At 43.7% G+C, this 27,443-nt stretch overlaps 1 long non-coding RNA gene and 1 pseudogene across 3 annotated transcripts in view; both read left to right on the forward strand.

Moving 5' to 3' along the window:
- The first annotated feature begins 29 nt into the window (after nt 1–29).
- Nucleotides 30–27,443, forward strand: part of LOC121020617 (uncharacterized) — a 52,288-nt gene continuing 24,874 nt past the window's right edge. For 2 of the 3 annotated variants that reach the window (XR_005786225.1, XR_005786227.1), the window contains exons 1-2: nt 30–244; nt 832–1,073. This is a non-coding gene — a long non-coding RNA (uncharacterized LOC121020617). The remainder of the gene's footprint in view (nt 245–831; nt 1,074–27,443) is intronic. The other variant, XR_005786224.1, reaches the window with a different exon arrangement.
- Nucleotides 25,023–26,619, forward strand: LOC121020615 (AP-3 complex subunit sigma-1-like; annotated as a pseudogene).

Here is a 27,443-nt window from a genome sequence, read left to right on the forward strand (position 1 = left end):
ATCCAGCGAATCGCCTCCCGCCTCCGCCCGGGCGGCCCCACCCCTTCCCGCGCCTGCGCGGTGGGAGTAGCGCGGAGTGGGGTGGGGACGCTCGGAGGTCTTTGCTCCCGCGAGGTCGCTGCCTTTCGACCTCCGGTCGGAAGGCCCTTGGGCGTGGAATGCGGTCTTCTTTGTGCCCTGTGCGCGGGAGGAAGAAGCTCTCCCCGGTAGACGGAAAACACCGGGAGAACAAGCTCTCCTATAGGTAGTGCACGACTCACCTGTCGGCACAGCCCTGGTTCCTGCACTCCTAATGGTGTGGAGGGCTCCCGTGTTGTGGTGCGGTGGGGGCCGCCGACCTGCAGCCCCTCACCCTCCCGGGGTCGGTCCAGGCGGGGGAACACGTCACTGCAGTTTTAAGGGGCAGGGACACCTTAGCAACACCTCTAGCTTTGTTTTCTCATTACTCTGCCTGCTTGTGGACACATTTGGGTTCGCCAAGTTCTGTCTTTTGTTTACGTCTACGGTACTACGAGTCTGTTTCCCCATTTAACTTTCCAGGGGATTAGCATTCTCAGGGAATATCACCAGCCACGCACAGCGCCGCCTTCGGGAAGCGCTTTTTCACCTGCGTGCCCACGTGCCCCCCTGCCTATCTCACCAATGTCTTTTTGACCGAGCTCACAAGGTACAAAGCAGTCATGTGGTCCTGGCTTTGTTGGTTAGAAAGAAGGCTAAATTCATAAAGGAAACGCTCCATTGATTGGAAAACAGACTGGGTTTCCAAAGTGAGAATTCTGATGACCAGTACCAAGTATAAGCATGGTGTCATTTTTTTGTTTATTTACGTAGAGAGAAAGAGAATCCCAACCAGGCTTCCAGAGCCTGATGCAGGACTCGAACCCACAAACCATGAAACTATGACCTGAGCTGAAATCAAGAGGCAGATAGATGCTTAACCGACTGAGCCACCCAGGCGACCCAGCATGGCATCATTTGACTGAAACACCAGCCAATCAAAATAGTAGTTCTGGCTACCAATTTCTTGACTCAGCCACGTGATGAAAAGGGATCACTGGAAAGACCCAAAATAGGTAAGTATATATTCAAAAGTATATAAAAAGTAATGTTCAGGTAGCCTGTATTACGTAGGGTGTAAAGCAAACTTCGTGCTGTTCCTTAACAGACTTAAAAAGCTGGAAAATAAATCTCTTCCACATGAAAATGGTAAGCAAACCGGAGAGGCAGAATCTAGAGGTCACCAAAGTTAAAAACCTAGGGAGCAGTAAGAGAATTGGTGATTTTCCAATAGTATCATGAAGCTCACTTCCCCAAATGTAATCTGTAGTTGCTAATAGTATTGTTTAGTTTTGAAATGGTGTAGGGAGACTTTTACTGTATATGTTCAGTATTGCTTTTTTTTAATTCAACATACCAAAGGAGATGATGCCTATTTTAGGAAAAAATCATGAAGTTCCCAGAATCTGAAGCAACCATTTTACTAGCTTAGGTTATATCCTTTCTGCTTTGCCTGCTAAATGAAAACTAGTTTATGTGACTAACTCACATCTGTACCTGTGCTATCCAGTTGGGTGGCCACTAGTCATACACTTGAAATTTATCTAGTCTTCATCGAAATGTTATAACGTAAAATATATGCTGGATGCCAAAGATTTAGTACTAAAGAATGTAAGCCATTTCCATATTTTTTTGTATTGATTACCTGTGGAAATGATACTTTGGACATATTAAGTTAAATGCATATATTGTTAAAATTCATTTCACTGGTTTCTTTTTTACTTTTTAAATTTTAAAAAATGTTTCTTATTGAGAGAGAAAGAGAAAAAAAAGAGCATGCCCATATGCAGAGGAGGGGTGGGGGTGAGGTGGGAGCAGAGGATCCAGAGTGGGCTCTGCGCTGACAGCAGGGAGCCCAGTGTGGGGCTCAAACTCATGAACCGTGAGATCATGACCTGAGCCGAAGTCGGACACTGAATCGACTGAGCCTCCTGGCACCCCCCTTTTTCACTTGTTAGAATATGACTACCTGAAAACAATGTAATTACGGATGTAGCTCACATTATATTTCAGTGAGATGCAGCCGCTCTAAAATAACATATGCCATCCCGCTGAATCCTCTTAGTAGCCCTGTCACATAGATGCTTTCCACTCCCTTCTTCACAAGACGGAGAGGCTAAGTTACATGCCAACCTCTCAGACCTGTAGGCAGTGACAGACTGAGACTTCAGACCTTCCGACTGAAAGTCCACATGTAGAAAGAGAGGTTCTGAAAATACTCCTCTCTCCAGAGATGAAAGATCCTCCAGCCCCTAAGCTACTGGGAATGTCTGCAAAATGTATGCTTTCATACTGTTTCTGAGGACACACTCAGAGAAAACGCATTTATAGAGATCTGGAAAAAAGTTACAAGTGGTTGCAGTTTAATCAGAATTTTTCTATAGGCATCCAAATATACTGTAGTTTTATCTGCAGTAAGGAAACCTTGGGTATTGATAGGATTAATTTTATGCAGTAATAATGGCTCCTGTAAAATCCATCAGTTTATTGCAGTGTTACATTATACAACTTTAAACAAAATCATGGATATTTTTCTGTGATCTTTCTTTTAGCCACTTCTAGCTAAGCACAAACTCCATTGCTGTGCATTATAGAGCTGTTTGTTTGTATCTTGTCCAAGAACATTTATAATCAGATTGTGAAAAGAGAAGAAACACAGTAATGTACTGTAATAGAAAAACAAAGCCAAGTCATTTAACGTGGAATAATGACAGATTAAAATGCTAATGAAAATCAAGAGGACCAACTGAGATGGCATGTACCTTTTTACAATTTATCATTTATTAAGGCTAAGCTAAATTCCCAAGTTATTTTTTTTTTAAAGTTTACTTTTATTTTGAGAGGGACAGAGATAGCACAAGTGGTGGAGGGGCAGAGAGAGAGAGGAGAGACACAGCATCCCAAGCAGGCTCCGTGCTGCCAGCCCAGAACCTGTAGAGCCCGCAGAGCCTGATGCCAGGCTGGAACTCACGACAAGTGAGATCACAACTCTAGCGGAAACCAAGAGTCACATGCTTTACCGACTAAGCCACCCGGGCACCCAAGGTTTTTAGCCAGAGTTCAGACATTGTCTACTATATGATAATTTTTATTTTTCTGAAAACTGCCCTGGGGTAACAAATAGCAATTCATTGCATTCTCTTCAAAAAGCGCTGAATCATATTCAAATAGTAGTTGAATTTACATTTTAGGTTACCTGAGACATGCACAAAGGTGAAAAACAAAGCAGGAAAAAAGTCCAGATTCAAAAAATGTATCAGAATTAGGGGTTTTATTATTTTTTATTTTTCTAAATAGGCTCTACGCCCAGTGTGGGGCTTGAATTCCTGACCTTGAGATCAAGAGTAGCACGGTTCTACCAACTGAGCCAGCCATGCGCCCTGGGGTTTTTATTTTTAAGGTAACATTTTAATAATCGATGATATGAGACATATACTAATGTTAATGATGATACATCAGCTTTAAGGTAAAAGGCAGTAAACAGGTGGTTAGAAGGTACCAAGTAAATGAAAAATAAAACACATAGTGAATACAATCCATAAACCTTGTAGTTAAGCCATTATATGTAATTTTTTGTTTTCATTGTATTTGTATTTTATTTATTTTTACTTTTTTATTTATTTTTCTTAAAGTGTATTTTATAAAGTTCATTTTATTTCAGTAATCGTTGCACCCAGTGCGAGGCTCAAACACAGACCCTGAGATCAAGGGTTGAATCTGTTCCTACTGAGCCAGCCAGGCGCCCCAGTGTATTTGTATTTTAAAGAAATGTTTACAATTTTTTTTTAATGTTTATTTATTTGAGAGAGACAGACAGAGTGTGAGCAGGGGAGGGGCAGAGAGAGAGGGAGACACAGAATCCAAAGCAGGCTCCAGGCTCCGAGCTGTCAGCACAGAGCCTGATGTGCGTCTTGAACCCACAGACCACGAGAACATGACCTGAGCCGAAGTTGGACACCCAACCCACTGAGCCACCCAGGTGCCCCCACCCTCTCATTTTAACTTGATTACCTCTGTAAAGACCCTGTCTTTAAATAAGGTCACATTGTGAGGTACAGGGAGTTAGGACTTCAGCCTGTGGATTTGGGGAGGAAGGAAGGGGACACAATTCAAACCATAACTGAAAGCTTTTCAGCTTTCCCGTTCTGCCCTCCTCAGCTGCTTGCACCTCACCTCAGAGTGGGAGCAGCCGGCATACACTCCTGGGCTGATCAGACAGGTACCTAAGCCATCCTGCCATTTGTGTGACCTTTCCTTCTTATGGTCATTTCATTTCAACTTTTTTGTATTAAGAGCAGAGCTAGACAGTTCCTGCATTTTAAAAGGGCCCCCGTGTGACTCTTGATCTCAGGATCCTGAGTTTGAGCCCCATGTTGGGAATAGAATTACGTTAAAAAAAAAAAAAAAAAAAGTTTAAAAGGGCCCCAAAAGGAAAAAAACCTTTTTTTTTCCTACTTTCTTTTTTTCTTTTTTAACTTGTTTTATTTTTAATTTTTTTTAATTTACATCCAAATTCGTTAGTTTATAGTGCAACAATGATTTCAGGAGTAGATTCCTTAGTGCCCCTGACCCATTTAGCCCATCCCCCCTCCCAAAACCCCTCCAGTAACCCTCAGTTTATTCTCCATATTTATGAGTCTCTTCTGTTTTGTCCCCCTCCCAGTTTTTATATTATTTTTGTTTCTCTTCCCTTATGTTCATCTGTTTTGTTTCTTAAAGTCCTCATATGAGTGAAGTCATATGATTTTTTGTCTTTCTCTAATTTCACGTAGCATAATACCCTCCAGTTCCATCCACCTAGTTGCAAATGGCAAGATTTCATTCTTTTTGATTGCCGAGTAAGACTCCATTGTATATATACATACACATATATATATATATACATATACTGTATATGTATACACCACTTCTTCTTTATCCATTCATCCATCGATGGACATTTGGGCTCTTTCCATACTTTGGCTATTGTTGCTAGTGCTGCTATAAACATGGGGATACATGTGTCCCTTCCAAACAGCACACCTGTATCCCTTGAATAAATGCCTAGTAGTGCAATTGCTGGGTTGTAGAGTAGTTCTGTTTTTAGTTTTTTGAGGAACCTCCATGCTGCTTTCCAGAGTGGCTGCACAAGCTTGCATAACCAGGAAAAAACCTTTTCTTTGGAAATCTGTTCATCTTAAAGAAAAGAAAAAAAAAAGAAAATCTGTTCATCTTGTTCCTAATGAAAATAATACATTTTTAAGTTTATTTTTTAACGATCTCTGTACCCAGTGTGGAGCTCAAACTCATGATCCTGAGATCACAAGTCCCATGCCCTTCCAACTGAGCCAGTCAGGGGCCCCAAAAAGAATAATTTTTGAGTGATTTCTGATATATGAAGCCCAGAATTTAAGATTTTGATATTATACATCACCAATCTCAGGAAGTTCTGTCCTCTATGGTAATATGTTTATGAACACACAACATGTGTTCCAGTAACAAATTCGTTAGAAAATTTTTGGTAAATTCGTGGATTGTATTCGTGGACATTAGGAAACAGCGGGAGGATCATGAAAGATGAATGAAAATATTAGCATCTATAAAAAAAAACAGTAAAAATCTTGAGATAGAGGAAAAGTTTAAGACTAGCTGAAAGGGGGGTGCCTGGGTGGCTCAGTTGGTTGAGTGTCTGACTTCTGATTCTGCTCAGGTCATGATCCCAGGATTGTGGGATCACCCCCGCGTTGGCTCTGTGCTGGGCATGGATCCTGGGTTCTCTTTCTCCCACTCTCTCTCAGCTACATGTGTGTGCTCTCTCCTCTCTCTAAAAATTAATTAATTAATTAATTAATTAAAAAATAAAAAAGATTAGCTGAAAGGAAAGTGGTCAGACTTGGGTTCAGGAAAGGGAAGGAGGCCTTCTGTGTACATGGCTTCCCAGTCCAGGAGGAAGCTTGGTCAATTAACCATGTTACATTTTCCGGTCTCAGTAGTCTTGGGAATAGGTTTCCAGCAGCCAGTAAGAGAACAATTCTAATCCACCTCTTGGGAGAAATTATATCTCTTATTATAAGTTTCAGTTTAGCAGAATATCTCAGGTTATATATCTCATAAAAGTGGCTAGCTTAGGAAAAAGGGGGATGTGTCTGGGATGGGAAGGGAAGAAACCATGGGGACAACTCTGGGGAGACTGTCTCTCCAGGATCCTGCTGTTCATTTGATGCAGCTTCAGTGACTGTCTCTGTGTCCCTGTGAGGGCTCCTTCCGGTATTCACAAATATAACAAGATCACTAAAGATCACCACACTTAAAGGTTGGAGGTGAAATGGCCACAAAAGAGCTTAGAATGGACCTTCTAATTGAGCCAGGGAAATGTTCTTTAGTCACTGAGCACTAAGCCTGTCCGTTACTTCTTGTCTGCGAAGTAGGATGAAAACAGAGATGCTTCTCAGGAAAATGAGACTAGGTGACCAGCACAGAAAATGAGACAGAGTATTGAGTGATTCCAGAGTATTGGAAAACGCAAGCTCTAAAGAGTAGTTGAGGCCAAGGAGGCTTTTCAAGGGTCAAGAAAATGTTCTTGACTGTGGTGGTGGTTACAAGACTGTATATAATTAACCAAAACTCATAAACTGTACACTTAAAATAGGTGAATTCTGAATGTAAATTATATTGCAATAAAGCTAGAAAAAAAAAAAAACTAAGGTAATACAGGCAGGACCCCAGGAGAGACCGCCGGGGTGCTGAGATTACAGATAGAACCCCCTCCTTCCTAGAAGGTTACAGCCCCTTGTCAGCCACCCTATGTCTGTGCTACAGCAAGTGACAAACCAGAGGAAACAGAGCTTAGCTAAGGAAAACCTCAGGTGGCCCAGAGCCTGAGAAAAGTCAACAAAGATACCATCAGAGCTCTTGAAGCGAATGAAAGGCATCCTTAAAACTATTTTATTTTATTTTATTTTATTTTCTTATGTTATTTTTAAAGACATATAATTTTAATACTATCTTAATATTTGTGTCTATAAAATATTTTATAAAACGTTGTGTCTTCACTTCAGCCCGATGCGGGGCTCAAACTCAAGAACTTCGAGATCATGACCTGAGCTGAAGCCAGATGCTCAACCAACTGAGCTACCCAGGTGCCCCCGAATAACTTGTTTTAAATCAGATTGTGCTTCCAGTGTCCCTAGAGTGGAGTTTATCACAGTATTTCATACCCAAGAGACCAGGTCCAAATTGCTCAGAGGCTGCCAGGAAGTTAGAGGTCCTTATCCTGGGGCTCCTGGGGGGCTGTCGGTTAAGTGTCCAACTCTTGATCTCAGCTCAGGTCATGGTCTCACAGTTTATGAGTTCTAGCCCTGCACTAATGGTGCGGAGCCTGCTTGGGATTCTGTCTCTCCTTCTGTCTGTTCCTCCCCAGCTTGTATGTGTGTGTGTGCTCACTCTCTCTCTCTCTCTCTCCCTCATATAAATAAATAAACTTAAAAAAACTTTTTAAGAACTAAGAAATCTGAACACTATTTTACGATGTTAAGATATTAAGGTATACCTTAATATATATAAGATATACCTAATGTTAAGATATTAGGTATAATAGTATTGTGGTTTTTATCATAATGGCTTTTATTTGTAAATGGTATTTATAGATTAATGGTATGTCTGATATTTGCTTTGACATAATCAATGTAGGAAGGAGAGGTAAAGATATAAATCAGGCTTTTTTTTTCTTTTTTTTTGACATTTATTTCTGAGAGAGAGAGAGACAGAGCATGAGCAGGGGAAGGGTGGAGCAAGGGAGACAGAGAATCCGAAGCAGGCTCCAGGCTCTGAGCTGTCAGCACAGAGCCCCACGCGGGGCTCAAATGCAAGAACTGCAAGACCATGAGCTGAGCCGAAGTCACACGCTTAACCTACTGAGCAACCAGGTGCCCCTTAAATCAGGCTTTCTTCACATGGATGCTACTGACATTTGGGGCCAGATAACTCTGTCGTGGGGGCTGTCCTGTGTAGCATCTCTGGTCTCTACCCTCTAGCTGCCAGGAGCTCTCCTCAGTTGTGAGGAACAAAAGTGCAGACATTGAGGGGCACCTCGCTGGCTCGGTGGGTGGAGCATGTGACTCTTAGTCTTGCGGTTGTGAGTTCAAGCCCCACAATGGGTGCAGAGATTACTTAAAAAATCTTACAAAAAAAATGCAGACATTGACAAATATCCCTCTGGGGAAAATCACCCATAGTTGAGAGCCATTGGTATAAATAAAACAATATTGGCCTTGTGCTGGTAACTGCCAAGATTAGCATATATGAATACATGAGAATTTATTCTTCTGTCACCTCTGTTTGTTATATATATTTTTTAATTTATTCATATTGTGAGAGACAGAGACAGTGTGAGTGGGGAAGAGGCGGAGAGAGGGAGACACAGAATCCGAAGCAGGCTCCAGGCTCTGAGCTTGTTAGCACAGAGCCCAGTGTGGAGCTTGAACTCATGAGATGCAAGATCATGACCTGAGCTGAAGTCAGATGCTTAACTGACTGAACCGCCTACGAGCCCTAGTCCCCTCTGTTTTTATATGTGTTTGAAACTTTAAATAATAAATTTTTTAAAAATAGTAACTTAAAAGTGATTAAATGCGGAGTAAGGAGGTGGAGATACTGGAAAATATTTGGCCATAAAAACCTTGGCAACCACGAACTTTTACACCATTTTTTGACAAACCATTCTATGTAGTAAAAGTGTAAGCACAGCTAAGAGATGTGAGCTAGTGAAATATATTACCAATGGAGGTCCACAATTTATTACTCCAGTGATGTTAAAAATTATTAGTATAATATATATGCTTCTATATAGTTAGCTGCCTAGGTCCACTCTTGGTACAGAATCAAAAGACAGAGGATGATATGGATGGTGGCCTGTGGGCTGTGTGGGGGCCTTTAGGTATGTTTTGTTTAGCCTACATAGTAGTGGTCTACACATTGTCTTAAAAAACTGAATGTATTGTCAACATCTTAAAAATCAGATGATTTCCATAAGCAGAGACAGAGGACAAATGACAAGCTAAGAGAAAATGTATGCAGTGTATTTCACAGATAAAGGCCTCATTTCCCTATTTTATAAAGAGCTCTAAAAACATTGAAGGGGAAAAAGCCACCAACTCAATGGGAAAATGGGCAAAAGACAGGAGCAGAGAGTTCAAGGAAGAAGATATACAGATGGTTCTTATATGTATGAAACAACACTCAACTTCACTTATAATCAGAGATAGGCAAATTAGAGCACTGAGAAACTGTTCTTACCTTGCAGATTAGCAAATATCCAAAAGCTTGACAAGTGTACTTCTGGTAAGCAGAATTCTAAAACACTCCCCCCACTAATATCTGATCTCTGGAGTTATTCCCTGGAACAAATTATAGTAAATGAAAAAAAGACAGTTGGATTTTATGAATGTAATTAAGGTCCCAGTGAGTTGGTTTTAAATTAATCAAAAGGGGCGCCTGGGTGGCGCAGTTGGTTAAGCGTCCGACTTCAGCCAGGTCACGATCTCGCGGCCCGTGAGTTCGAGCCCCGCGTCAGGCTCTGGGCTGATGGCTCGGAGCCTGGAGCCTGTTTCCGATTCTGTGTCTCCCTCTCTCTCTGCCCCTCCCCCGTTCATGCTCTATCTCTCTCTGTCCCAAAAAAAATAAATAAACGTTGAAAAAAAAATTAAATTAATCAAAAGGGATATTATCCTGGTGGCCCTGACTTACCAGTAGGGTGCCCTTCAACAGAGGACTTAGACCTTTCTGATGGCAGAGACCTTCTCCTCCTGGCCTTGAAGAAGTGAGCCACCATGAGTTTTACAGCCCCAGAGAAGTGAATTCTGCCAACAACCTGAATGAGCTCATAGTAAGAGTCTTCCCCAGTGGAGCCTCCAGATGAGAGCACAGCCTGACCAACACCTCATTTACAGCCTTGTAAACAGACCTTGGGCACAGGGCCCAGCTCGCAGACTGCTGACACACATAAACTATGAGACGATGAATGTGTTTGATCTTAAGCTATTACGAGCGTGACAACACAATACTAATAGAACATTCTAGGTGAGACTGGAAGAAACAAGCTCTCTCATACATGGCTAATGCGAGTGCAGAGGGTCAAAGCCCCGTGGAAGTTGGCTCTACGTGCCGGTGCATTTCTACAGTGTCTATGTGCATGCTGACTTTGGACCTAGTAATTCTACTTCTGGGGATTTACTCTGAAGGTATGCCACTGTAAATTTAAAATAGCTTGTGTTTAGCCCCTTTTTTACTACATCATTATTTATAATGCCAAGGTGTCAGAAACAAGCTAAATTGCATATCCATAGGAGGTGGGTAGAATAAATTATGGTTTATCTATATACAGTGCAGTACTATGAAGCCCAGAAAGAATTAGGGAGATCTCTGAAATGGAGAATTCCAGGGTGCCTGGGTGCCTGGATGGCTCAGTCAGTTAAGCATCCAACTCTTGGTTTCGGCTCAGGTCATGATGTCACAGTTAATGAGTTCAAGCCCCACATCAGGCTCTGTGCTGACAGTGTAGAGCCTACTTGGGATTCTTGTCTCTCCTGTCCCTCTCACTGCCCTCCCCTGCTTGTGTTCTCTCTTTCTCTCTCTCTCTCTCTCAAAACAAATTTAAAAACTTAAAAAAAAAAAAAAAGAAGATTTGAAATAGAGAATTCCCAGGATATATCATTAAATTCAAAGAGTAGAATGAGAGAGTATATATGGCATTCTGTCTTTAGTGAAGAAAGCAATGAGAATCTATGTCTGTACCTATATTTTCATAAAAAAGAAACAGGCTGAAACAGAAAGTACTGAAAATGGAAAGTGGTTACTTCACGGGAGTGGGGAATGGGATAGGAGTGAGGCTTTTGAGTGAGTACTTTTTTACTTTTGAACTATGTGAATGTTTCACAAATGCAGTAAGGAAAAACTGTATTAATGATACAGATTTTGAAGTATTTAGAGTTTATTCTGAAATGCTTCAAAAACAAAATACATGCATGGATATGGGGATATTTAGATGGATGTGGTAAAGCAAATATAGTAAAAGGCTAGTGGTAGAATCCAGGTAGTGGGTGTATAGATGTTCACTGTAAAACTTTTTCAGCCTTAACTGTTTGAAAATTTTATAATAACGTTGGAAAAAATTAAATGAAAATACATGAACAAAAGCAAACCCTAGGGGCGCCTGGGTGGCGCAGTCGGTTAAGCGTCCGACTTCAGCCAGGTCACGATCTCGCGGTCCGTGAGTTCGAGCCCCGCATCAGGCTCTGGGCTGATGGCTCAGAGCCTGGAGCCTGTTTCCGATTCTGTGTCTCCCTCTCTCTTTGCCTCTCGCCTGTTCATGCTCTGTCTCTCTCTGTCCCAAAAATAAATAAACGTTGAAAAAAAAAATTTTTTTGGAAAAAAAAAAAAAAAAAGCAAACCCTAAAGCAATCCTGTGTATTAAGCTGGTAATGTAACCACACAGAGAAAAGAACTAAGTCAAATACATTTTGAACAGAGTATCTTGTACACTCTTAGTGGAAGGTATTTTAAGGACAAAAAGCTTCAAAGAAATCTTGAAAACCTTTCCTTATTAGAAATTTCCATTAACTTCATGATAAGCAGTCAGTCAAATCCCCTAGGTTACAATAAATACCAGGCCAACAGAATTCTTCCTGAAATAGCCTGTTTAGATTCAGTTTCAGAATGTTAATAACATTATTCACAATAATTTACCAAGTATTCATGGCATACAGTTCCAGGAAGAATGTTTTATTATCCACTAGGTGGCAATACTATTCTAACTAAAAGCAGAACTTGAATTTGAAAGACTCCTGCATCTGACAAGCTGTATACTATACTGGTTTTCTCACCTTTTGAGCAAACTGTACTTTCAATAATATCTCTGCGAAGTAGTGTTCTTCAGAATTTTAGTGACAAAGAAAAATAGATCCTATTTCCAAATTCAGAATTACTGGATTGGTAGGGACCTCCAGAATAGCCCTCCTACTCTATCATCTTTCCTCTGCCCAAGAAATAGGACATTTCTCAAAGTTCTGTTCCAACGATTAGCATAAAGTCAAGTGGTTCATTCATTCATTTTTCCATTCATTCTTCGAAGAGCAAACAGTTTCTGGGCAATTACCATACACCAGGCATTGCACCGGGTGTTGTGGATGTGACGGTGCATGCAGGCACAGCCCCGCTGCTCTCGATGAGCTTAGTGTCTATTTTCCTGACAAGATGGGAGAGTTGGCAGGCTCCTGGTTCTGCTCTTCGCAGCTCAAGCAGAGGAAAGATCTTACAACCGAAAGAAAGGGAAGCACCAGTGAGGAAGAATAGACAAGTAATCGTTAGGAGTAGGTGGAGGGTGCTGTGAGGCACACAGGACAGCACGAGCCCAGCCAGTCTTAAGAGTAGTCAGGGAATGGGGCGCCTGGGTGGCTCAGTCGGTTGAGCGTCCGACTTCAGCTCAGGTCATGATCTCGAGGTCCGTGAGTTCGAGCCCCACGTCGGGCTCTGGGCTGATGGCTCGGAGCCTGGAGCCTGCTTCCGATTCTGTGTCTCCCTCTCTCTCTCTGCCCCTCCCCCGTTCATGCTCTGTCTCTCTCTCTCTCAAAAATAAATAAACATAAAAAAAAATTAAAAAAAAAAGAGTAGTCAGGGAAGACGTCCCAGGTGAAGTGGCATTTTAAACTAAGACCTAAAGATGAGTTGAAGCTAGACAGGCAGAGCAGGGAGAAGGGAAGGACTATGTAGGTTCAAAAGTTGGAGGGGGAGAAATAGCATCTTATTCTCACCTGTATCCCCAACACAGTGTCTAGCTCATAGTCGACTTAGATTAAACACCACCCTCACTCTAAATGCTGTCACACAGTGTGACCTTAGACTTCTCCACTTCTTTGATCCAGGTGTCCTCACTCTGACGGTGAGTGAGATCACTCGGGGACACTGTGGAGCTGGAGATAAGAGGGCTCAGGATCTAAGGCTGAAGACCTCTGATAGGAAAGAGACAGGCAGAGAAAAGAGAATTAGCAAGGAAGGCTGGGAAGCAGCAGCCCAAGCGGCAGAAGGGACCAGGCGAGCATGGCATCTTGGAGGCGAGCAGTTTAAGAGCTAAGCATTGGTTAATTGTCAAAAGTCAAGTGATTTAAGAAACAGCTGGGGCACCTGGCTGGCTCAGTCTGTGGAGTGTGCAACTCTTGACCTCAGGGTTGTGCGTTCGAGGCCCACTTTGGGTGTAGATACTACTTAAAAAAAATAAATGAAATAAAATATTTAAAAAATAATAAGGGGGCGCCTGGTGGCTCAGTCGGATAAGTGTCCGACTTCGGCTCAGGTCATGATCTCACGGTTCATGAGTTCGAGCCCCACGTCGGGCTCTGTGCTGACAGCTCAGGGCCTGGAGTCTGCTTCAGATTCTCTATCTCCCTCTGTCTGCCCCTCCCCCACTCATGCTCTGTCTGTCTCTCAAAAATAATTCAAACAAAATTTTTTTTAAATAATAAATACTCAAAAGTGAGCATTAATTGATTGATAAGTTGCTTTTAGACTGGGTAAGAGAAGGTTCTGTGACCAGGTGGGTGCAGTGGTCACACCGCTGTGGGTTGATGATAGAGTCTAGCAGGTGAACCCGTCAAACCAGCAAGTACAGGAAACTAAAGGGATCTGGCAGGGGATGAAAGACAAGGTGGGAAAGTGCTTGAGCACATTCAAATGCTGCTAGAAGGAGCCAGGAGGGGGCTCGGGAAAAACAGCCTTCGAAGCCAGTGTGGCTGCTGGGAAGGCTGGAGAGCCTGGGGACTAACGCAGTGATCTGGAGGAGGGGTGCCCAGGGGTGTTCTGAGCTCATTAAACACCCAGAGGGGATTTCTAAAAGACCTTTTTTGGAGGAATTTTGAGTTAGCAGCAGAAAGAATGGTGCATTTGTTACCATTCCTGAGTATACTTTGACACATCTTTATCATCCAAAGTCCAAAGTTTGTTTACCTTACAGTTTACTCCTGGTTACAGGTTTGCACCAGTGTGTTTGCACAAATGTGTCCTGATGTGTCTACATCATGTGATACAGCATATTCTCACTGCCCTGAAAACCTCTGTGCTGTACCTGCTCATCCTGCCCTTTCCCCAGACCCTGGCAACCACTGATTCTTTTTTTTTTTTAATTTGTTTATTTATTTTGAGAGAGAGAGAGAGCAAATGCATGATTGGGGGAGGGGCAGAGTGAGGGAGAGAGAATCCCAAGCAGGCTCCGCACTGTCAGCACAGAGCCTGACGAGGGGCTCAATCTCACGAACCGTGAGATCATGACCTGAGCCGAAATCAAGAGTTGATGCTTAACTGACTGAGGTGCCCCAGCAACCCCTGTCTCCACAGTTTTCCCTTTTCCAGTTTTGCCATGACGTATAGTTGGATTTAAACAGTATGTAACCGGGGCGCCTGGGTGGCTCCGTTGGTTAAGCATCCGACTTCAGCTCAGGTCATGATCTCACAGTCTGTGAGCCCCGTGTCGGGCTCTGTGCTGACAGCTCAGAGCCTGCAGCCTGCTTCGGATTCTGTGTCTCCCTCTCTCTCTGAGCCTCCCCCGTTCATGCTCTGTCTCAAAAATAAATAAACATTAAAAATAAATAAATAAACAGTATGTATCCTTTTCAGACTGGATTCTTTCACTAACATGCTTTTAAGGTTCACTGCATGTCTCTTTATGACTCTTCTCAGTCCTGAATAATATTCCATTGTCTGGATGTACCAGGTCGTTTAGAGTGGATCATTTTTGGCAAACATTATTTTCAGGAATCATGAAATGAAACAAATAGTAAAATGACCACAAAGTAAATGCAGAGAGTGAAAATTTTTTGTTTTGAAATTTGGACATATGTGAGTAAAAAAAAACTTTTTCTGATTAAAAAAAAATTAAAGTGCACAAAAAGGGGGCAAACAATGCATTAATACTTTAGTATTAGATGTAAGATACAATTTAGGGAAAATTGCTAAATCGTACCACTGATTGGATATAATCTTGAGTCACTCTCCATTTTTAAACAATTAAAAAAAAGGAAATGTCAACTTTTAAAGATTTTACTCAAATTCAGTAAAATGTTTCAAGTATGAACTAGAATTTGTCCTTACCACACAAACATATCCTACTTCTCCATTTGCTGTGTTTGACAGTTTTGAACTTTAAACACATAAACATTCCGGGGATGAGCGGTGGGTCACAAAATATGACAGAATGGAAGTGACTCGAGTTCTATTTCTCCATCTATAATCACTGTGCTGTCATTTTTTTTCAATCTAGTTTTTTTTTTTTTTTAATTTTTTTTTCTTTCAACGTTTATTTATTTTTGGGACAGAGAGAGACAGAGCATGAACGGGGGAGGGGCAGAGAGAGAGGGAGACACAGAATCGGAAACAGGCTCCAGGCTCCGAGCCATCAGCCCAGAGCCTGACGCGGGGCTCGAACTCACGGACCGCGAGATTGTGACCTGGCTGAAGTCGGACGCTTAACTGACTGCGCCACCCAGCCGCCCCTCAATCTAGTTTTAATGTTTGTTTATTTTGAGAGGGAGAGAGAGAACGAGCAGGGGAGGGGCAGAGAGAGAGACACACACACAGGATCTGAAGCAGGCTCCAGGCTCTGAGTTGTCAGCACAGAGCTGAACGCGGGGCTGTAACTCAAGAAGCGGGAGATCGTGACCTGAGCTGAAGTCGGATGTTCAACCAACCAACTAAGCCACGCAGGCACCCCTCAATCTAGTGTTTAAAAGCAAAGATATAGTCCCCCAGGAACTGCAGACAGGAGTCGTATCCAAAATGAACTAGTGATTCCATGGGATCTGTACTCTCCAAGCCACTGTGCGTGGCTGAGGCTGTGTTTGCTGGACGCCAGCCCTACACCTGGGAGGTCTCTGAACCACCTGCATGTAGAGCACAATGTTTATTAAAGGAACAATACAAAGTGCGCATTTCAAGTTTACACATATGTTAAGAGAGCCCAACGATAACTGCTAAGTTGTTTAGAACTGGCCAGCAAAAGATTGTTTTCAGGAAGGAGTATTTTATCTGACATTGTTTGGAATTTTCAGCCCATGGTGATGGTTAGAAGACCAGCAATGCAGTTTGTTTTCATTTATTTTTTGTTTGTTATTACTATTTTTATTTTAGAGAGAGAGAGAGCAGGGAAGAGGGGTGAGAGAGAGAGAGACAGAGAGAGAGAGGGAGAAAGCATCCCAAGTAGTCTCCACGCCCAGCACAGAGCTGGACAAAGGGCTCAATGTCACCACCCTGCAATCACAACCTGAGTTGAAATCTAGAGTCAGAGGCTCACCCAACTGATCCACCCAGGTGCGCCTACACAGTTTGTTTTTAAATCACTACACACACAGCCCTGGTGCCTGTGCCTGGGTTGACTGCCCCACCGTGTCCCCCTAGGTCAGCCACAAAGATGTGCTTCCCGGTGGCAGAAGGAAAGGCCAAAATGAAGCTTAGCAAGGGCAGGTTTGCTGCTGAGGCAGGGGTGGTAGGGGCAAGACCCCCTTAGAGATAGGCAAACCGAGGCAGGGCCACAGCTGTGGTGGGCGGTGCATTTATTAAGGCTCCCATACATTGCAAGAAAGACACACATGGAATTACATTGCAGGGAGGTGCGGGGCCCGGGAATGGTGTAGGAGCCCCCCCCCCCCCCACCGCGGCTGACCAGTCACTCTGGTGCAAAAAAGGAGGCAAGTAATGCATTAATAGGCAACAGGCCTCTGAGAACTGAATGGAGAACGTGAGTTTTTATTTTAAGTTCTCTCTACCCGCCAACGTGGGGCTCGAACTCACAACCCTGAGATCAAGAGTCACATGTCCCACTGACTGAAACAGCCAGGCGTCCCCAACAACCTGAGTTTTTGAGGTTCTTCTGAGCACACCCAAGCATTTGCAGGCACTGGAAGACAGTGCCTGATGGGTGGGTCTGCCTGTCTTCCCCAGAACAGGCATCCCCACTGGGAAGAGAGCCACTGTACCCTTCTCTTTGAGGGGAGGCTCTCCCCTGCCCTGGCCGCCTTGCAGCCATTCCCCAGGTAGCAGGGTTGGTGTCTGGCAGATAGCACAAACCCCAAATGTTTTACATAGAAAGCTTCTATTGGGGATTACTCTCCTCAGAAGGGCCTGTGGGCCAAGATCTAATCTCCCGGTGGAATGCTCTTAGGCTCAGTAGAAACAGAAGAAACAGCTGCTGTGCAGAAAGAACAGAAAGGAAACAGAGGACTCCGGACCCACTGGTGGCTGGAGACCACTTTGGCCGAAGCTTAGAGTCACTTCTGTTGACTTCAGTGGGGGCAGGAAGGCAGATTGTTAACTGTTGTCTATATCCAGGTCTGGGAAACTTTCTTCTGGAAGGGGCCAGTAGTAAATATTTTAGTCTTTCTTTACTGCATACTGTTTTTACCCCCCTCTTAAAACAATACAAACCATCGGGCGCCCGAGTGGCTCAGCTGGTTAAGCATCCAACTTCGGCTCAGGTCATGATCTCACGGTTTGTGAGTTTAAGCCCCACGTCAGGCTCTGGGCTGACAGCTCAGAGCCTGGAACGTGCTTCAGACTCTTGTTTCTCCCTCTGTCTGCCCCTCCGCTGCTTGCACTCTGTCTCCCACATGGTCTCAAAAATAAAAACATTAAAAAATAAATAAATAAACAAACAAACAATACAAACCATTCTCAGTTCTCAAGCAGGAGAAAAACTGGCCATGGGCCAGATTTGGCCTGAAGACCATGTTTTGCTGACTTTACTCTAGATAGTTGACCCATTCTTAAACTGAAGAGAAATCACAGGGAGCCAGTCTATCAGAGATAGAGCGAAGTGACTCTACCATCCCAAGAAAGGAGACTTTCTTGCAGAAGACTTGATAAATAATTTGGAACTGGGTGCATGTAAGAGTCACTTTGTTCCTACTGGAGTGAAAAGAGAAGAGTGTTGTGGTGAGAGAGCTAGGGTACGACTGATGGGCGGCCACTGCCCTCAGCGGAAAGCAGAAGTAGGGGAAGCGACAGGGTCTGCCCCCAGTTACAGGTTTGCTAATGCAACTTTTTCTGTGTAGGGGACTTATGGGGTAGATATGAAATGGATTTGTGGGAAATGGGCTGAAAAAGGACTTCAGTGAAAAGAAGCACAGTCTATCCCCAGCTATGTTTATTTTGGATGTAAGTCTCCAAAGTGTGTAAGAAAACGGGAAAACCCAGCTCCAGACAAAACTGTCCATATCTGTGATAGTGGGAAAGGGAAGGGGACATTCTCAGGAGCTCAGGACTTTAAAAGGTGGATACAAAAGATAAAAGGGGGAGTACCTCCCTCGGAACGAACGCACTGTCAGCCAAGACTGACACATGGTGTTCGGAAACCTAGAACAAGCAGAGTTATATCCTCCCCCTTAGAAGTCGAAGGCTTGGTGAGAAGAGGCGCTGGGATTGGGTGCACTCAACTATCAGGGCTGGGTCAGCACTGGCTGCGTAACGTGGGGGCTCCAGTGCAGGATGAAATGTGAGAGTCTCGGTGCTAAAAACAACAACAATAACGACAAAAGTTGCTAATAATTTCAAGATGCTAAGAGCAGGATAAAAACCAAGCTAGGGCTGCTCTGAGCAAACCATTCAGGTAGGTGCACACTCATGAGACAGTTCTTGCCGGTGGACGCAGGACTGTTGAACCCTCCCTGTCTGACCCGCCCTGCTTCCTTTAAGGTTCTCAAAGGGAGACGTCAAATACAGCGTATGGGACCCGCCAGCAGGTTCCCCTTCGTTTTGCGGTGGGTTCCTGTAGCCGCCTTTGTGGCTCTCTGGTGCACTGGGCTGCAGGACCCAACTGAGGCCCAGCACCCAGATCTTTCTGCCAAGCAGGAACTGAGAAGCCTGAGGGTTTAAAGTGTGAATGGAGACGAGAAAAACAGCAAATGTCTGGCCTGCGTAGAGGGCAGCAGATAAGCCAGGAGAAGTAGAAGAGTGCCCTGTGGTGACCTCTCCCACAAGCAGACACCCCAGTCCCTGTCCCAGATGTTCTTCTAAGAAGGCAACTGGATGGAGGGGACTAAAGGCAGACTTTCTCCAGCTCCCCCAGCGCCCCTCACCGATGAGAGGAAAGGGGCTTTTAAAAGTATATTTGGATTTAAAAAGAAACACGAGAGCAGTATTCTCCGCTGCTTTGATGGAATTTGATGGCACAAATGCCAAGAGATCCCAATAAGCAAGGGAAACAGCCGAATATTTTTCTTCACCTCCTTCGTAAAGCAATGGTTATGGTCATCCGGGAAGTTTTAACAAAGGGAAGAAGAGTGTCTAAGAGAGTCAGGTAATAATGCAGGTGTTTAAAATGAATCCAAGTGTCTAGAACTGTACAAAATAGGATAATGTAGGAAATTGCACATGTGCTCTGAGTCTTTGTAATTAGTCTTTGAGTAATCGTAGGACACAGGAGAAACCAAACAACTGGGCAAAGAAAAAAAAAATCAAATTTTGGGGGGGAAAAATAAAAAGAAAGTTTAATCCTCAACATCGGGACTAGTAAATTTGAAATTTAAATTGTTGGTAAAATTGTGAGCAAACAGCACTAGAGAGTCGAGTGTAAGAATGAGATAACAATAGAAGCCCACACGTGTTGCTAAACAAGTCTTTTCAGGGGCGCCTGGGTGGCTCAGTCGGTTAAGCGTCCAACTTCGGCTCAGGTCGTGATCTTGTGGTCCGTGAGTTCGAGCCCCGCGTCGGGCTCTGTGCTGACAGCTCGGAGCCTGGAGCCTGCTTCGGATTCGGTGTTTCCCTCTCTCTCTGGCCCTCCCCCGTTCATGCTCTGTCTCTCTCTGTCTCAAAAATAAATAAATGTTAAAAAAAAATTTTTTTTTTTTAAATAAACAAGTCCTGGGGCGCCTGGGTGGCGCAGTCGGTTAAGCGTCCGACTTCAGCCAGGTCACGATCTCGCGGTCCGTGAGTTCGAGCCCCACGTCGGGCTCTGGGCTGACGGCTCAGAGCCTGGAGCCTGTTTCCGATTCTGTGTCTCCCTCTCTCTCTGCCCCTCCCCCGTTCATGCTCTGTCTCTCTCTGTCCCAAAAATAAATAAATGTTGAAAAAAAAATTAAAAAAAAATAAAATAAAATAAAGTAAAATAAATAAACAAGTCCTTTCAATCCAGACTCTCTTAACAAAAGGGGATGGGGATGGGAGTACAGTTATAATAGTAAATCAATAGAATAAAAGCAGTAATTCCAGCAAGATGATGAACAAGACCTAGCGTGTTGTCCTTGGGGACAAAAGGAAGAAATGGTGACAGGTGAATCCACAGCCTAAACCGTACATGCTGTGCGGATGAATTAATGTGTCAGAGTCCGCTTGTCCAGGGGGTGTCTCACAGGGTCTGTCCATCGCTGCCCCGTTGAGGAGCTTTGTCAGTAACCTACATGTTGGCACAGAAGGTGTACTTACCAGGTTTAAAGATTATCCGAAAACTAGAAGGGAGACATAGTGCCTTCGCTACAGGTTCATGTCTATGTAGGCTGGAATCTCAATTCCAAACCGGCAGGTTGACATTTTTAACTAGAATACACGTGAAGAGAATTTTTAGCTTTAAAAAAACAAAAACAAAAACAAAACCAAGATTTTTGGGGGCGCCTGGGTGGCTCAGTTGGTTAAGCATTAGCCTTGATTTTGGCTTTGGTCATGATCCCGGGTCACAAGATCAAGCCCCCGTCGGGTTCGGTACTGAGCATGGAGCCTGCTTGGGATTCTCTCCCTCTCTCTCCCTCTGCACCCCCCCCCCCCCATGCTCACATGCTCTCTCTCAATAAGTTAAAAAAAAAAAAAAGGATTTTTGTTGGGGCGCTTGGCTGGCTGAGTCAGTGGTGCACGCAACTCTTGAGCTCAGGATTGTGATTTCAAGTTCCACATTGGATCCAAAGATTACTTAAAAATAAGATCTTAAAAAAGAATTATATTAAAAAATGAGAGTGTTAGTACTACTCACTTAATAGAGTTCTTTTGAACATTCAGAGATCGTACTTATAAAACATTTAGATCAGTGCTCTATAAATGTTACCTGTTCTTGTTCAGTTCTGGGCATTTTGTGTATGTTGGCATATGTATATGTATGACTTTTTATCACATATGTTTATTGAAAAGTGTACATGTATTAAAATATTAAAACAGGACCTTTCATTTTTCTGTACAAATGGGCACAATGTTTGTACTTTGGTTTTTTCCCGCCACAGACTGTGTATCTTGGAGATCTTTCCATATAAGCACATGTAGATCTACTCCATTCTTTTTTTTTTTTTTTTTTTTTTTGTAAAGAAACACATTTTTGGGGGCTCCTGGGTGGCTCAGTTGGTTAAGCGTGCAACTTCAGGTCAGGTCATGATCTCACAGTCCGTGAGCTCAAGCCCCGCATCGGGCTCTGTGCTGACAGCTCAGAGCCTGGAGCCTGCTTGAGATTCTGTGTCTCCCTCTCACTCTGCCCCTTCCCTGCTCATGCTCTGTGTCTCTCTGTCTCAAAAATAAATAATAAAAACATTAAAAAAAATTTTTTTTTAGTAAAGAAACACATTTTTTTAAAATATTTATTTATTTTTGACTGGTTTGGGGGAGGGACAGAGAGAGAGAGGCAATTAGAGAATCCCAAGCAGGCTCTGCACTGTCAGTGCAGAGCCCGATGTGGGGACTCGAACTCACAAACCATAAGATCATGACCTGAGCTGAAGTCGGACGCTTACCCCACGGAGCCACCCAGGCGCCCTACTCCATTCTTTTTTAAGCTGTGTAGTATTTCATTGTGTAGACGTACCATAATGTATTTGCCTTGTCTGTCATTTAGGTTGTATTCGGTCTTTTGTTTTTACGGACGATGCTGCCATGGATTTCCTTAGAACTCCAACACTGGAGTCAGAGTGACTGCATTTGGGTCCCAGTATTGTCACTTGCTAACTCTGTGGTCCCGGCTTAGCATTACTCCACTTTAATTTCCTTAAGTGTAAAATGTCAGAACTAATCGTGCAGAACTCAGAGGGGTTCTTGTGAGGATTAAATGTAAAATGCCTTGCTTGGTCCCTCATACCTAACAAGTAAGCTCTCAACAAATACAAAATACTCCTATTTTTTATTTTCTAACTTTATTTACATTTGAGTTGTTCTGTAGGGTGAATTCTTAGGGGTCACATTGCGAGATCCTAAGGTGTACATCTAAAGTGGGTAGCCAGTGTTAACTTGTCTCCGCCTCGGGTAGTCATGTTTGCCCCTCTGGGTGACCAGACACTACCTTCCTGCACTCTTGTGCCCTTGGGGGCTGACCTCTGTAAAACCGCATCAGATCACATCTCTACCCACCACCTCCCAGTCAGCTTCCCTGTGAGAAATACAGGCAGCAAGACAGGGTGGGAGGTGGGAGCCCCAGGCCTCTGGGTGGCCGTGGCTGCACCTCTTTTCCAGAAGCCACTTGGGTGGCTCCACCCTCCTCCGTATCAACTCCCTCCACGGTTCAGTGAGAGCCCCCTCCCCCTGCTGGCTGTGCCTGGTGGTTGCCACTTCCTGTGGCGGCTTGTCCCCGGGCGCTTCACCAACCCTTGTAGGCCTCCTCAGCCCTGGGCACGTCTATAAATAATCCTCTTATCAGACTTCCTTCAGTAAACCCTGTTAGCATGCCATCTGGCTGGCACACCAACCAATTTACATGCCCGCCGATAAGCTAGGAGAACACTTGTTTGACAATACTTGTTTTGGCAATACTCTCGTGTCAAATATTTTTTTGGGATTTTCCCTAAAATTGTCCCCTAACTTGTTTATTTTTTCTGAGCACCAGTGCTGTCATTCATCTTTTATTACAGACAATGTTTACTGTTGAACTTCAATTTCTTTCTTTTTTTTAATTTTTTTTAACATTTATTCATTTTTGAGAGACAGAGACAGAGCATGAGCAGGGGAGGGGCAGAGAGAGAGAGGGAGACACAGAATCTGAAGCAGGCTCCAGGCTCTGAGCTGTCAGCACAGAGCCCGACACAGGGCTTGAACTCATGAACCCTGAGATCATGACCTGAGCCGAAGTCGGACGCTTAACTGACTGAGCCACGCAAGTGCCCTTCTTTCTTTTCTTTTCTTTCTTTTTTTTTTTTTTTTAAGATTTTATTTTTTTAAGTAATGTCTACACCCAACGTGGGGCTTGAACTCAGGACCTGAGATCAGGAGTCACACGCTCCACCAACCGAGCCAGCCGGGCACCCCTGAATTTCAATTTCTTAAAGGCCTTTGCATAAGTGTTGTCTTACTATACTTCAGACTGCTGTAGCAAAATAGAGTGGGCAGCTTATAAAGAGTAGAAATGGATTTCTCACAGACCTGCTGTGTGGGAAGCCAAGATCGAGGGGCAGGCAGAGTCGGCCTCTGGTGAGAATCTGCTTCTTAATTCATGCGCGTCCTCTCATGATTGGAAGGGGCAAGGGAGCTCTCTGGGGCCCTTTGTGGGTTTTTTTTTTTTTTCAAGTTTATTCACTTATTTTGACAGCACGAGTGGGATAGAGGCAGAGAGAGAGAGAGAGAGAGAGAGAGAGAGAGAGAGAGAGAGAAGGGAGAGAGAATCCCAAGCAGGCTCCACACTGTCAGCACACAGAGCCCAGTGTGGGGCTTGAACTCACAAACCTCAAGATGACCTGAGCCGAGATCAAGAGTCTGATGCTTAACGGACTGTGTGGTTTTTTGTTTTGTTTTGTTTTGTTTTTCAATAAGCTGGGGTGCCTGGTTGGCTCAGTCAGAAGATCATGTGACTCTTGATCTCAGGGTCATGAGTTCAGGTCCCATGTTGGGTGTAGAGATTACTTAAATAAACTTTACCAAAAAAAGTACACATATATTTTTCAAAAGTAAGTTCTACGCCCAATGCAGGGCTCCAACTCATGACCCTGAGAGTCACATGCTCTACCAGCTGAGCCAGCCAGGCTGTCTGGGGTCCTTTTTTTTATAAGAGCGCTAATGCCATTCATAAGGGCTCTACCTCATAACCTAATCACCTCCCAAAGGTCTCACCTCCACATAACATCACTTTGGGAGTATGTGTCAACATATGAATGGGGGGGGGGGGGCGGATGCAAACATTCAGTCCATAGCAAATGTAGATATTTATTTCTTCAGTATTGTATTAGTTCAGTCTTTACAAGGCCAATTAAGAGTATAAAAAAATTTAGGGGAGGGGCGCCTAGGTGGCTCAGTCGATTGAGTGTCCGACTTCGGCTCAGGTCATGATCTCACACTCCAGGAGTTCGAGCCCCGCGTCCGGCTCTGTGCAGACAGCTCAGAGCCTGGAGCCTGTTTCCAATTCTGTGTCTCCCTCTCTCTCTGCCCCTCCCTTGCTCATGCTCTGTCTCTCTCACTCTCAAAAATGAATAAATGTTAAAAGATTAAAAAAAAAATTTAGGGGCACCTGGATGGCTCAGTTGGTGAAGCATCCGACTTTTTTTTTTTTTAATAAAATTTTTTTTAATGTTGGGGCGCCTGGGTGGCTCAGTCGGTTAAGCGTCCAACTTCGGCTTAGGTCATGATCTCGTGGTCCGTGAGTTTGAGCCCCACGTCAGACTCTGTGCTGAGGGCTCAGAGCCTGGAGCCTGTTTCAGATTCTGTGTCTCCCTCTCTCTCTGACCCTCCCCTGTTCATGCTCTGTCTCTCTCTGTCTCAAAAATTAAACATTAAAAAAAAATTTTTTTTAACGTTTATTTATATTTTAGAGAGAGAGAGAGTGAGCAAGCAGTGGAGTGGCAGAGAGAGAGGGAGACAGAATCCAAAGCAGGCTCCAGGCTCTGAGCTGTCAGCACAGAGCCCGATATGGGGCTCTAGCCCATGAGCTGTGAGATCATGACCTGAGCCAAAGTCGGAAGCTTAACTGACTGAGCCACCTAGGCCCCCCAAGCATCCAACTCTTAATTTTGGCTCAGGTCATGATCTCACGGTTTATGGGATCAAGCCCCACATAAGCCTGCTTGGGACTCTCTCTCTCACTGCCCCTCCCCCACGAGCATGTGCATTTTCCCTCAAAAATAAATAAATAAGAAAATTCAACCAAAATTATATTAAGAATTATTGGAAACTTCATACTCCAAAATACAGGCTATTAAGGAACCACCATAAATTTTGTTAGGTGTGATGATGACTGTTGGCACGTTACAAAAATGTCTCTCTAGATTTACTTTAAAATGTTCTGGAAGAATGTTCTCTCCTATCAGCACAGAGCCCGCTTCGGATCCTCTGTCTCCTTCTCTGTCTGCCCTTACCCACTTGTGTGTGCATGCGGGCTCTCTCTCTCAAAAATAAAAAATAAACATAAAATAAAATGAAATACTTCAGAAGAAGAAAAAAACAGAGTGAGGGGAATACATGGAACAAGCCTGGGAGATGTTGGTAATTGTTGAAAGTGGATGATGAGTAGGTGGTATTTCACCACACACATATTCTTTTCTATGCCCGTTCATTACCTCCACTGTTGTGTTTACTTGAAAAGTCAAGATAAAAAAAAAACAACAACAACAACAAAACCAATGGCAACAACGAACAAAAAGACAACTAAAAAATAGAAGTAGGGAGAGGGTGACTAGCAAGATGCACCGGCAAGGCCCTCTCGCCTGCCCCAGCCTGGCCCCCAGCACCCGCCAGGTCACTCCTGCCCAGCCCAGCCACGAGCAGGCGCTCCTCATCCTCAAGCACAGGAAGCAGTGGCTGTGCACACTCTGCCTGCCCTGCCGTGAAGACCCACAACAGCAAACCATCAGGGAGATTTTCCGGTTGCCACGCAAGGAACATGAAAATGTTTGCAGTTTCCTAGAAGGAGGATCATTACTTAGAGGCTCTAACAAACTGACGTATGGACGTGACACACAGCCTTCTGTTTTGTCTTCCATGTGGATTCTTCGGAGAGTGAAGTTGGCATTTGAAATGTAATTTGGTATTCTTGGAGACATTGGACAAGTATTTTTGAAAGTGTCTGAACCGGATTTCATTCTCCCTATAGACAAGGTCGATGGTATGCTTGCAGAAACAGGGATGCGTGGAACGGTATTGGAGACCAACATGAATGAGATTGTTCCCTTCGTCGATGCACAAAAACACCCGAAGACAACCCTGACGAGGCGGGCATCGCTGGAGCTCCAACCTGTGCTGTATCAGCTGTAAAGAATGTGAATCTTCCTGCAATCCCAAGAAATACTGACATTGATAGCATACATGTAAAAGTGGCAAGGCTGCCTTCTTTTCGGTAAATGATTCGCAAGGCTAAAAAAAACAAAATTGGGCTCTTCCCGGGTAAAATCCAGAGGGAAACGGCATTTAATGTTACATGCAGTTGCTCACCACAGATAGGGGAGAGTCTTGGATTTAAGTCACAGTACTGTATAGAAGTTGTATAACGTTGACAAGTTCCTGCGTGATTTTTTTGTCTTTCCTAATCTGCATTCCTGCGTCCGCTGAAGGCCTGTCTCTACATACCAGCTGCTACGGTATTCAAAAAGCATCTTACATATTCTTTAATTACGTACAACCCAAATGTTGGTGTTTTGAATGGATTACAAGCACAGCATTCTCTAATTCCTTCTACTATTTGTCATGGTTGTTATTTAAAGAACCAAGTATATGTTGCATGAAAACAGTATGACCTTTTTCTCTTGGCTTAAATAAGCACCAAAGTAACTGGGGGGAAAAAAATTCAAGTGGAACAGTTTCAGTTGGGCCGTACCTCTCTATGATCTACATTCCCTTAGGTATGACAACGAACATTTAAGCATAACTTTTCAATTTCATTTATTTATTTAAGTAGGCTCTGCACCCAATGTAGGGCTCGAACTCACGACCCCAAGATCAAGAGTCGCACACTCACTGAGCCAGGCAGGTGCTCTTAACCATAACTTTTCCATTGTGATTTTATGTTCACATCATATTTGGATATCCCCCGATATATTTTTTTTTTTTTTACATTTATTCATTTTTCAGAGACAGAGCACAAGCAGGGGAGGGGCAGAGAGAGAGAGGGAGACACAGAATCTGAAGCAGGATCCAGGCTCCAAGTTGTCAGCACAGAGCCCGACATGGGGCTCGAACTCACCGCAAGATCATGACCTGAGCCGAAGTCGGAAGCTTAATCCACTGAGCCACCCAGGCGCCCCACCCCCAATATTTTTAAAAGAAAAACTTCATGGCACAAAAACAGACACATAGACCAATGGAATAGAATAGAAACCCCAGAACTAGACCCACAAACGTATGGCCAACTCATCTTTGACAAAGCAGGAAAGAACATCCAATGGAAAAAAAGACAGTCTCTTTAACAAATGGTGCTGGGAGAACTGGACAGCAACATGCAGAAGATTGAAACTAGACCACTTTCTCACACCATTCACAAAAATAAACTCAAA

Source organism: Herpailurus yagouaroundi, unplaced genomic scaffold (assembly GCF_014898765.1).
Source record: "Herpailurus yagouaroundi ecotype Mexico unplaced genomic scaffold, PumYag 250, whole genome shotgun sequence".
Lineage (NCBI taxonomy): Eukaryota > Metazoa > Chordata > Mammalia > Carnivora > Felidae > Herpailurus > Herpailurus yagouaroundi.